This window comes from Rutidosis leptorrhynchoides, chromosome 1 (genome assembly GCF_046630445.1).
Source record: "Rutidosis leptorrhynchoides isolate AG116_Rl617_1_P2 chromosome 1, CSIRO_AGI_Rlap_v1, whole genome shotgun sequence".
Lineage (NCBI taxonomy): Eukaryota > Viridiplantae > Streptophyta > Magnoliopsida > Asterales > Asteraceae > Rutidosis > Rutidosis leptorrhynchoides.
In genome coordinates this window covers 671,113,254-671,126,729 of record NC_092333.1, presented here as the reverse complement: position 1 = coordinate 671,126,729, position 13,476 = coordinate 671,113,254, and the positions used below count along the sequence as shown (strand labels likewise).

The following is a 13,476-nucleotide window of genomic DNA, read 5'->3' as shown; positions in this document are numbered from 1 at the left end:
CAGGCCTTTGGTTTATGTATGAAATATTCTCTCTTTGTTCCATTGTTAATTCAATACTGAGACAATCTTTTGTCAAATGTGGTCCTCCACACTGCTCACAACTAATTCGTATTGAGTGAATATCTTTAGTCATCTTTTCCATTCGTCTCTCGACAGCATCTATCTTTGCGGAAATGGAATCTAAGTCATGGCTAGAATCGGCTCTAGCTGCTTTAGATGATCTAACGATATCTTTTTCTTGGTGCCACTCATGTGAGTGGGAAGCAGTGTTATCAATAATTTTGTAAGCATCAGTTTCGGTTTTCTTCATAATAGAACCACCAGCTGCTATATCTATGTCCTTCCTTGTAGTGATGTCGCATCCTTGGTAGAATATTTGTACTATTTGACAGGTATCTAAACCATGTTGCGGACATCCTCTCAATAATTTTTCAAATCTTGTCCACGCCTCATATAGAGTTTCATTCGGTTTCTGTGTAAACGTAACAATTTCTGCTTGAAGTCTTACGGCTTTAGATGCAGGAAAGAATTGTTTAAGAAATTTTTCAACTAAAACGTCCCATGTATCAATCGCCCCTTCAGGTAACGATTCCAACCAATCTTTGGCTTCTCCCTTTAAAGTCCAGGGAAATAACATGAGATATATCTGTTCATCCTCAACTTCTCTTATTTTAAATAGTGTGCAGATCCTATTAAAGGTACGAAGATGTTCATTTGGATCTTCCTTCGGCGCACCACTAAATTGGCATTGATTAGTCACCATGTGTAAAATTTGTCCTTTGATTTCATAATCTGGCGCATTAATGTCTGGATGAGTAATTGCGTGACCTTAGCCAGTGCGTTTAGCTCTCATTCGGTCTTCCATACTTAAAGGTTCCAGATTCTCCATAATTGAATTTGTTGAATCGGAATCACTAGAGGATTCTGATTTAATGGTTCGTTCCTCAACAATCTCTGTTTGAATGATTGGTGGTTCCGGAGGAAAGTTTAGTGGTTCAGGATCTACGAATCGTCCCTGAATATTCTCCGGATTCTCAATTGTGAGGTCGGGTTCAAAAAATGGATTATCAACGGCGACAATATTAGTTAGATGTCTTGATCTAGTTACAGGTGGTGAACGTACAAAAGGTGATGAACGTCTTGCTCGGTGCATTCACTGAATATCCTATTAGTTTTTAAAAGGAAAGAAAAATTATAATAAGTTATCCAATCAATAGACTTTTCTGATTTTGCCCACGTTTCGAATAGCCAAAAGATGCAGCAGAGGGGCAGGATTCGTTTGGTCTCAATATAATTGAGGACTGTTTGGCTCCAATAACCCGGTCCACGTACAAATCCAACTATTACTACGAACCAGAAAATTTTGATGTCTCTCAATTTAACCACTTAAAATAAATTTTCGTAATTTTAAGAAATTTAGATAAGAAGTAGAATAAAAATCTATGTCCTAAAACTAGAATAACGAGAAATAAGAAAGAAAAAGAGTTCGTCGAAAAAAGGTCGAAAAAGAAAAATGGTTGAAAAATAAAAGGTGACGGAAAAATAAAAGAAACTTATAAAACTTAAAAACACTTGACTAACCTAAACTTATTACTACAACTAACTTAAAATTATAATCGCAAATTGAGATTACTAATTGGAATGATAATTGATAAATAGGTAAAAGTTGTCTAAAAATATTAAAGCTTACAGGAAAAACTAAATCCCAAATGGAAATAACTTAAAAAGAAACTAAAACTTAAAAAGGCGTTGCAAAATTCTAAAGTACCTAAATCTTAGTCTAAAGAAAAAGCACTTAAGGGATTTTACGGCAAAGCCTAAATATCTAGAAGTAAAAATAACTATGGCAAAAACTAAGTTTAAAACTAAATATGAGCTAAAAATACAAATATTACGCTAAAACGATTAAAAAGGGACAAAATATAGAAATATACAAAAAGTTGTAAAAAGTTACAAATTTTTATAAAAATATTATTTTTATATTACTTATTTATTAAAACTATTAATTTTATATTTTAATTAAACTAATTTAACTAAATATATAAATTAAATAAAAAGAAACTTAAAATAAAACTAATTATAATAATAATAAGTAATTAGGGTTAATTATAATAATAATTAATAATTACTCCGTAATTAATGCTGATTAGGGTTCCTGTGTGGCGTGTCAGATTGTCTCCGCGAGTTGCGGTATTAGAAGCTGTAAACTCCGCGAGTCGCGGGGTTTCAAAATTCAACTCAGGTACAGTTTTAAAATTTGACGCGTTTTCTTTTTTTTTTTTTATATATTTTCTGTTTAAATCAAAATATTTATATAATAAAAACTTATATTTAAAAACTAAAATAAAAATAGAACTACTTTATAATTTTAAAAATATCTTAAAAATAGATTTATATAAATATTAATTTTTTTTTTTCGGTTTTTTTTTTATGTTTTAAATAAAAACAAAATACTTAAATAAAACTTATATAAAAATAAAGAAACTTTATAAAACTTAAATATTTAACAAAATCTTAAAAATACTTATATTTTTGTTTTTTTCTTTTTATATTTTCGAATATTTAAAACGTATTTTTATAAAAACGAATTTTAATAAAAGTAAACTAAAAATCTTTTTTTTTCTTTCTTATATTTAGCGTTGCGCTTTCGGCGTTTAAGAGTTCCCCGGCAGCGGCGCCAAAAATACTTGATGGTTTGAGCAGAGGGGTATAAAATACTATTAAATTTTACAAGAAAATACTATTAAATACGATACAATTTTACACAAGATATTTATTTATTTAGAGAATGGATATACTTAAACCTTGCTACAACACTTATAGGCAGTGTACCTAATCGTACGGTAGTGTAGTTTTTAGTAAGTCCGGTTCGTTCCACAGGGAAAATCTTTAAACAAAGCTTAACGCTATATTAGTTTACTTTTATAAAAATACAAATATATATATATATATAAGTAATATTATTATTATAAAGGGGGGTTTTTACCGTTTAATGACCGGTTTGTCGATTTTAAAACTTTAGTCGCAGTTAAAACCAAATGTAAAATAATAAATAAATACAAGACTTAATTTAAAGCGTAAAGTAAATAACGATAATGAAATTGCGAATAATAAAAGTGCGATAAAATAAACTTGTGATAATTAAAAAGTACGATAATTAAAAGTGCAATTAAATACAATAACAATAAGAATGCGATAATTAGAAGTGCAATTAAATATAAAATAAAAGAAATTAAATATGAAATAAAAGAATTATGCTTATTTAAACTTCCGTAACCATGATGTTTGACGTGTTGATTTTAGTTTTATGCCCATGGGTTAATTGTCCTTTGTCCTGGATTATGTCCGTCTGGTTTTTGTCCATAACAGTCCATCAGTCATAAATATAAAGTGCGAGTGTCCTCGTCAAATTATTCTTATACCCGAAGTTAAATATTCCAACTAATTGGGGACTTAAACTGTAACAAGATTTTAATACTTTGTTTAATAATTACACCAGGATGTCGACTGAGTGTAACCCAAGGTTTTAATATTTTGTTATCAATTATACCAAGTGTCCTTGTACATAATTTCACCCCTGTTTTAATTATTCTAGTGGCTATTAATCCATTCCCGTGTCCGGTTAAATGAACGCTTATTCGTACATATAAATACCCCGCCCATCGTGTCCGATCGAGTGTATATGGTAATTTATAGGGACGCCCAATTGTAAATATTTATATTAACATTAACAAACTATCATTTAGTTAAACAAATATAAAGCCCATTAATAGCCCATAGTCTAATTTCCACAAGTGTCGTTCTTTTGTCCAAACCCCAATTATGGTACAAAGCCCAATTACCCAATTTTAGTAATTAGCCCAACATCATGATTACTTCGGATTAAATAAGCATAATAATAACTTAGCTACGAGACATTAAATTAAAAAGGTTGAACATAACTTACAATGATTAAAAATAGCGTAGCGTTACACGGACAGAATTTCGACTTACACCCTTACAACATTTGCTAACATACCCTTATTATTAGGATTTAAAATTAAAATTAAAATTAAAATATAAATTATATATATATATATATATATATATATATATATATTTACGTATATATTGAGAGAGAGATAGATTATGGATATTGAAAATGATCAGAATTCGGTTGGCTTTATAGGGAATTGAGTTCAGGGGTACTCCGCGACTCGCGGCAACTTTTGCCTTCAAACTCCGCGAGTCGCGGAGTTTGAAAATACAGCTCACCAACTTTGGAGTCTTTCTTGCCGACGGATTTTTATTATTTATATAATATATAAATAATTATAAGAATTATTTAAATATTATATTATATTTATGTGCATAGTTGACTTGTAATTTTTAGTCCGTTGCGTCGAGCGTTGAGAGTTGACTCATGTCCCGGTTCCGGATTTTCGAACGTCCTTGCGTACAATTTTATATTTTGTACTTTGCGTTTTGAATCTTGTACTCTTGTAATTTCGAGACGTTTCTTATCAATAATTGGAACCTCTTTGATTGTATTTTGTACTTTTAAGCTTTTTGGTCGTTTGCGTCTTCAATTCGTCGAATCTGTCTTTTGTCTTCACCTTTTATTATTTAAACGAATATCACTTGTAAATAGAACAATTGCAACTAAAAGCTTGTATTTCTTGAGGAATAATGCTATGAAATATATGTTCGTTTTTAGCATTATCATTATCATTAATATTATTATTATTATTACTATTATTATTATTATTAAGATTACTATTATTAATAATCTTATTATTATTAGTAGTAGTATTGGTATTATTATTAGTTTATACATAAAATACTACGATAGAGTCATGAGCGGGTTATTTCAAAAACGGATTTTTATAAGTGGGATAGAGCTAAGGAGATTATGGGTTATAGCTATGGAGGTTATGGGTATGGATCAGGGGTGTAGCTCGTGAGGTCAAACTGGTGTTTATCATCTCCGTTGCGTCTACGTACCTTTCCTGCAATATTGAATCTCAATATTGATACGTGAGTACTCATAATTTAAATTTTATATATTATTAGTGTATCCATGACTAGTGCTCGAGTATATAGGATTATACATGCTTGTATTTTTGATATTGTCGTTAGATAGGTTATGTTGAATCCTGAATTAGTTACATATGCGGTTGAGATAAGGTATAAGATATGCATGTCGTTGGAAAGCTAGCGAAAAATTAATAACTTTTCATTTAGATATCGAATGGTTTCGATGAACGGATTAGAAGTTATAGCCAATTGAATTTTTGTATTATTATTAAAAATGATTATTTTTATCGTCATTATAGTTTTTATCTAATTATTATTATTATTATTATTATTATTATTATTATTATTATTATTATTATTATTATTATTATTATTATTATTATTATTATTATTATTATTATTATTATTATCATTAACAATAAAAAGTATTATCATTAAAATTGTTATTTTTATTATTATTACTATCGTTATTATCGTTAAAGTTATAATTAGTATTATCATTAATATTATCATAATATTTATCATCATTAGTATTATTATAATTAAAAAAACTAATATTAGTAACACCTAATTATTATGATTACTATTATTATCATTAACATGAACGCGATATAAAAGACGATTAAAAGCTATTAAAAGAATCGATTAGGAAATAATGAGTATGAGTATCATGATGAAATTAAAATATTGTAAGATATTGATTTAGATAAAAATTATCGTTCTTATTATTACTATTATTATTAAAAGTATCGTTAGTATTAAAACTATCATTTTAACAAAAAAAAATAGAAATGTCATTGTTATTATAAAATAACATTATTATTATCATTTTAAATAGAATTATTATTTTAAAGTTAATATTAAAAAGTATCGTAAATATTAAAGTTATCATAATTAGAATTATCATTTTATCATAATATCATTTTTAGTAAATATAAATATTGATATTTTTATTAATAGGATAATAATAATTATTATTACAAAATAATACAACTTTTACTTATTATTATTATTATTATTATTATTATTATTATTATTATCAATGTTATTTTATCAAATAAATATGTAATACAAATAATATAATTACTTTAATAAAACCTATCATAATATTTTTATGATATTAAATGAACTTTATAAATTTTATTATTTAAGATATATAAAAGTATATTTTTATATAAAATTTTAGTTATTAATAAATGAATTATATTATTTACTCTAATAAATTTTTTAAAAATATTTAAAAATATAAAACGACGATATTTAAACTATATAATAATCATGTATAAATTTTGGAAATTATTTTGAGTCAAATTAACTTTTGTTGACTTTTGCATAGTAGTCTCGAGCATTAGGATTGTGATACACTATGGCTTGACCTAAATTATTAGACAAATATTGACCAACATATAAATATATATAATTAATATAGGTTCGTGAATCCGAGGCCAACCTTGCACTTGTTCAATGCCATCATATGTTTAATTACTACGAAATACAATAGGTGATTTTCATTTGCTCCCTTTTAAATGCTTTTGCAATATATATTTTTAGGACTGAGAATACATGCGCTGCTTTTATAAATGTTTTACAAAATAGACACAAGTAATCAAAACTACACTCTATGGTTGGATTATCGAATCGAATATCACCCCTTTTAGCTTGGTAGCCTAAGAATTAGGGAACAGACACCCTAATTGACGCGAATCCTAAAGGTAGATCTACGGGCACTAACTCCCCCCATACTGGAAAATGGTATGCTTTAGTACTTCGAGTTATTTATACAGATGGATTTCTGTTTTGGGGATATTCTATATGCATTATGTTAACGTCGGTTAACAGGTGTTCATTCCATATGAATGATTTTTGTCTCTATGTATGGGACGTATATTTATGAGAAATTTAAATGAAAATCTTATGGTCTATTAAAATGATGGAAATGAATGTTTATGATAAACTAATGAACTCACCAACCTTTTGGTTGACACTTGAAAGCATGTTTATTCTCAAGTTTGAAAGAAATCTTCCGCTGTGCATTTGCTCATTTAGAGACATTACTTGGAGTTATTCATGACATATTTCAAAAGACGTTGCATTCGAGTCGTTGAGTTCAACAAGATTACTATTAAGTCATTTATAGTTTGGATATATTATGAAAGGGTATGTATGCCTGTCAACTTTCGATGTAATGAAAGTTTGTCTTTTAAAACGAATGCAATGTTTGTAAAATGTATTATATAGAGGTCAAATACCTCGCAATGTAATCATATGTTATTGTATTCGTTCTTATGGATTAGAACGGGTCTTTACATGTGGTATCAGAGCGGTGGTCTTAGCGAACCAGGTCTTGCATTAGTGTGTCTAACGGATAATTATTAAGATGCATTGGTGAGTCTGAACTTCGACCGTGTCTGCATGTCAAAAGTTTTGCTAATCATTTTTGTCGGAAATTACCTGCTTATCATTCTTAGTCTAGACACATCTTATTGCATTGATTGCATGAATAGTGTATAGACAAAAATTCATATCTTAGCGTATCTGCTAATCTATATCTTAGCGTATCTGCTACTGTAAACTTTTCCTGACACATTCCGTAAATTCCTCCGTAATCTACGAAATCTTTTGCTCTATATATATAGATATTCTATGTAATTAGAATACCACCTGATAGCCAGAACATTATTTCATATAGAAAAATCCTCTATTCAATCGTACGAAATGGAATTCGTCATTAGTTCAAGTCCCTCGGATTTCGAAATGGAATCCCACTCAAGCTCCGAAAGCAGTGTGACCGGAATGGATCAACCAATCAGTCATCATCTATTCTGGATGAATTGGGGATGGGTTCATAGCCTCCTCAACCAGTGGAGACAAGAAGAGGGTGATCCCTTCCATCCACCACATTGCCCTCTTGACGAAGAACCTGAAGCACTTACCGGCGAACCTGTCCGAAACACCATTTTCTCTCTCATTTCCAGAGTATCTCGTCACGATTATATACTACATCAAATTCTAGATTTTATTTATCCGCTCATTCGAACCGACAATCACCCCGGTGTAATAGAAGAAGTCAGCGAACTTCGCGCTCGGGTAGTGGCTTTGGAGAATATGGTGCAAAGGTTACAAACACCAGCAGCAGCACCAGCAGCATAACCAGTACCACCATCATCAACGTCAACAGTACCATTACCACCCCAACCACAACCGCATTGTAAACCACAACTTCACAATCTGTCCCACGAGCATCGACATCATACGCTCTGTAGATACCAAGGAATACCAACAACAATAAACGATGAAGTATTAACTCATAACTTCATTGGAGAAACATTTTGCGACGATTATGTAGTCTCTAAAGTCTTAGAGATTATCTATTCTAGCCTTAACCATAAATCAGATGTGTGGATCGAGATGATAAAAAGAAGAATAAAAACCCTGACAAGGGTGGTGCACGAATTACACACTAGACTTGTTTTACCAACAACATCAACAGTACTGTCAGCATCACCAGCACCGTCCGCATCGTCAGCACTAGCAGCACCTATAACATCACAAGCTCCGACAGTTCAAGAATCACCGAGGACATCATTACAACTCAACAACAAGTATGTCATATCAACGAGTTATGAAGTATTAACTCATTTCCGCTGAAGAATTTATATGTATATCTTATATATATAAATTTTTAAACTATAATAAATCTTTCCGTACTAAGCTATTATGTGTGAAACTTAACTACTCGGTTAATTCATACTACTAATATGCAATAATGTACGTCCTTCGTCCGCAACTTAACCATCAACAACTACAATCTCTATCTCAATTCAATAAATTCCAATTCATGATAAATCAAGTGTATTATTCAAATATATGTTTGATTTTACACTTTCATCATCGATGTACTCGAAACTTTTCAAATAACTTCATTCGTGTCGTGCGAAGTTCACAAGAATTCCACGAACACCAATATCATTCATCAAAGAAATATCAATAGATGAATAACGAAGTAGTAATTCATATTTTCATCCAAGTGAAAGAAATACTCCGCAAAGCTTATGTAATCTCTAATGTTTTAGAGATTATTCATTTCTAGTCCCAGCTGAAAATCAAATGAGTTTAATATGATATTAACTCATTAAATCTGTATTACATCTGAAGAAAATATACATACATATATATTTTCATAAAGACTGTAATAAAATTCATTTGTACAAAAATGTTAATTGTGAATTTTTTTTTTAATGGGTAGGTAATACCCGAGAGATATATAAATTCACAATTAATATGTTACATTCTTCGAACCTGATTCAGCAATCATCAACTATACTCACTATTGTCATAACAATATACATTCTTTCATAGAAATCAAAATAACCATACTCACTCAAATTCAATTACATATTCTGATTTTGAAATCGCAGAATTCAATTCAAGATATAACCGATATCATCACTCTTAGATTCCTACATCTTTCAAAACTATACTTTGACTTCAAAACTGCGTTAGAACATCAAATGTATATTAACGATTACAATCTGTGTTCAAACCCTTCGAAATTCCTGAAGACACTTCAAATAATGAGTAATCGAGATGATGATCCAACCACATATTACCCACAGTTATGTACCTGAAAAGCTCTCGAAACCAAAGTCATAATTCAACACATATCTGTGTCAGATCCTTTGGCATTTATTAGCAAAAATAACTTTGCAATTCTTTTTCAAAGTAGCAAATTCTATCACAGCTCTAGCAAGACAACTTCGATTTTTCATCCGGAGTAGCCTTATCATAATCTTGATATATATGATTACCCATTTTTTACCGGAGAACCTTTTATATTCCACCATATAATCAACAGATGTACCAGCAACTTCGTGACTCTTTGACGTAAGTCGCTCCGTAAAATCACTATATGTATTCATTAAAACCCTATTATGTATCATCCGCACCTTGTAAATTGCTATACCAATTATCAAGGATCATCAATCAGTATTTTGAAATCTCGCAGCATGTCTACATCAACAGTTATATATATATAACGTTCATCTCCTAGACTTACATACTTTGAATGTGAAGTTCTGAAAAACACCCCAGATTGTGAACTAGTTCTCCGAAATTAGAAAAATGCTGATGAAGCAGCAAAAACTGTAAACGACCTTAACAGTAAAAATTTTGACAATAAGGAATGGTGTGTTGGCAAAGCTCAGAAAAAGAAAAGGTTTGGAACTGGAAAACGGATTGAGCAAAGTATGAAAGAGGCTGTGGATAAATCACAAAGATTAAACCTGCCTTCAAAGAATCCAAATGATTCAGTACCTGCTGAAGTATTTAACAAATACCTTGCTCCTGACTCTAAAACCCTTGCGGACAATATTCTTCATCATCCTCTTATCTTAAATATTCTAAGATATCATCATATCTTTTATTATAAATATCCTCCATATTTCTGAAGATATTTTCATAACTATTCTTATCTGAAATCATTTACCTCTTCGCACTATTTGTATTACATCATAAAAGAAAGTATTTTAGTTTCTAAATTCTAAAACCGTCGAGTTTAAATTATGAATGTTTTGAAGTAGTGTTGGGAACTGAAGCATGAGTTAGTATAATATAATGACACTTGATCAACGTGATTATATTACAGTAAGTCATGCTGAGTTTCTAAAATGAAACGTGATGATTCACAGATCATAACATCATCATGTGCCATGTTACACGACTCTTGTATTCTATTAAACCTCTAAAATATCAAGAAAATATTTTCTTGATGATTCGGTCTTTTCCAGGGTATTCTAGTAATTTAACAAATCAAGATCTTTCCATTACCATTTCCTTCTTAGAACATTAATTATGTTCATTCCGAAATTCATATCTGCGAATTCTGGACCATTACAAGAGATGCTTAATCGCAAGAAGAAGAAGCGAAAGGACAAAACTAAAAAAAAAAAAAATTGGGGTATAAATTGCAGCAAATAAAAGAGAGCATTAACTGCGGATGACAATGATTATAGAAGACATAAGCAGGAACTTTGAAATATATGGGAAGATATAAAACCCAACAACAACCTAGAAATTACAAACCATATATATCGATACATATAGCGATATAAAGACAAGGAAGAACTAAAAACACTATAAACCTAAGGGTATAGTAGAAGTAAATAGATTCTTCTGGCGGTAGATGAAAAAGAAGAATGACAGATATGAAAGTTAGAAGTATATCGAGAATCAGCACTGGATGAAGCATATTGACGAATAATTTTAAAGTAAGAATTAAAGGAGAAAGAATGGAAGGTGTGAGTTAAAAAGGAAGCGAAGGAGGTGGATTTATAGTAAAATATCCGACAGAGCAATCAAAACAGATGATCGCATTTAAAGCGGATCCCAATTCCCTTGATTACCGATAAATCAAATCTTATTACGAAGATTTTCTCCAAATCCCTTGAACTCCGAAAATCAATCGTGACGACGTCAAAAGATATGACGAATCACTATTATCTTATTTCATTCATTTACGATAACTTCACTCATACACTTCGAGTAATCGAATTATTTTATCCATACTTCTTAAACATGATAAAACTCTATAATCGTCATAATAACATTCTCATTGTTAGTCATGACGACCTCTATCAAATTTCGGTGACAAAATTTCTTTAACGGGTAGGTACTGTGACGACCCGAAAATTTCCGACCAAATTTAAACTTTAATCTTTATATATTTCCGACACGATAAGCAAAGTTTCTTAAGTTGAATATCAAGAATTTTAAACTGTGTTCATACATTCATTTAACCTCGACCAAATTCCAATAATTCACGAACCATTAACTAAATGGATATGATTATATATATATACGTATATATTATACCTTGAAAATATTAACAAAGTATTAGATGTATAATACTTTACATGAACGTATTTGTTTCAAAAAATATATAAAGATATTTAATAACGAAATTAGAAGATAATATCAAATGATTGAATTATCAGATACATTGAATTATGATTACGAGTCTCTGTCGAGAGGCCCACGTTGATTTGAGAAATCTTTCCATTTTAACAATATTCGAAAAATGGTAAAGTGATTTACGAGTAAGAACAAATTGTTAATCATTGAGAGTTAGACAAAGGATAGTGGAAGATTGAATTTCATAACACTCGATTGATTTATTTTTCAAACGTGCGAAAACGCTTTATGATATAATGGAAATTGATAATTAAAACGTCCTTGTTTAAATAACGTAAATTGGAATATTAGTTGTTAGATATATAAATAACTTACAACGTATATTTAAAACATGTTCATTAATATATATGTTTTTCAAATTAGTTAAGTACGCGATAGTAACACTCGCTTAATAATGCGATTGATATTTAAAACGTTAGTGCATAAATAAATTGTATCTATTTAAGTTTTAAGTATAAACGATACATGTTATAATATTTTCTAAATGAAAAATAAAATGAACTTTGAAATATAATTGGTTTTGAAAGACTAAATATTATATCATTAGATAAATATTCCAAACATATATATTACGTACAAATTTACAATTTTAAATTATAAATATATATATACATCTATATATTTTAACTTAGTCATAAAACGTCCTGATTTAAAATAATATATTTTGATAAACAACGAGTCACTGATTTATAGAAGCAAGTGACCACAACACTCAATTTTATAAGTTACATTTTTATAAGGTAATTTATTGACGAGTAAGTCAAATTATTAATAAGGGTACACCGCGCGTAACGTAAAAGGCTAGTTTTCTAAACGTACGAAAGTGCGTCCGGAAAACCGAAAGTGGTACATGAGTCGAGTGATGACGTACATGTCATTTGAACAAAAATTACATTTTTACCATGTACGTGAATATAATATAATATATAATTAATTATATAGATTAAATATTAATTTATATATAATAATAATTATTAGAGTGTCGGTAGGAAAAAGAAATCGAATGTGATTCTTTCACTTTAGTCATGCACTCGCATGATTTAGCCCTCACAAACCCCATGCATTCGCATGGGGGTTAGGTACCAAGAAAGTAGTATAAAGCTCGAGCGTTCGAATTCTTTTGAATTCATCTACTCCTCACTTCGTATAAACATAAATATATATATATATATATATATATATATATATATATATATATATATATATATTAATATTAATATTAATATTAATATTATTATTATTATTATTACTATTATTATTATTATTAAGATTAATATTATTATTAATCTTATTATTATTAGTAGTAGTATTGGTATTATTATTAGTTTATACATAAAATACTACGACGGAGTCATGAGCGGGTTATTTTAAAAAAACGGATTTTTATGAGCGGGATAGAGCTAAGGAGATTATGGGTTATAGCTATGGAGGTTATGGGTATGGATCAGGGGTGTAGCTAGTGAGGTCAAACTGGTGTTTATCATCTCCGTT

The 13,476-nt window shown here is 29.6% G+C and overlaps 1 non-coding gene across 1 annotated transcript; it reads left to right on the top strand.

Annotated features, from left to right (window-relative positions):
• The first annotated feature begins 398 nt into the window (after positions 1-398).
• On the top strand, positions 399-505 carry LOC139887410 (small nucleolar RNA R71). The gene has a single exon (XR_011773244.1). It is a non-coding gene; the product is annotated as a small nucleolar RNA R71 (small nucleolar RNA).
• The last annotated feature ends 12,971 nt before the right edge of the window (positions 506-13,476 follow it).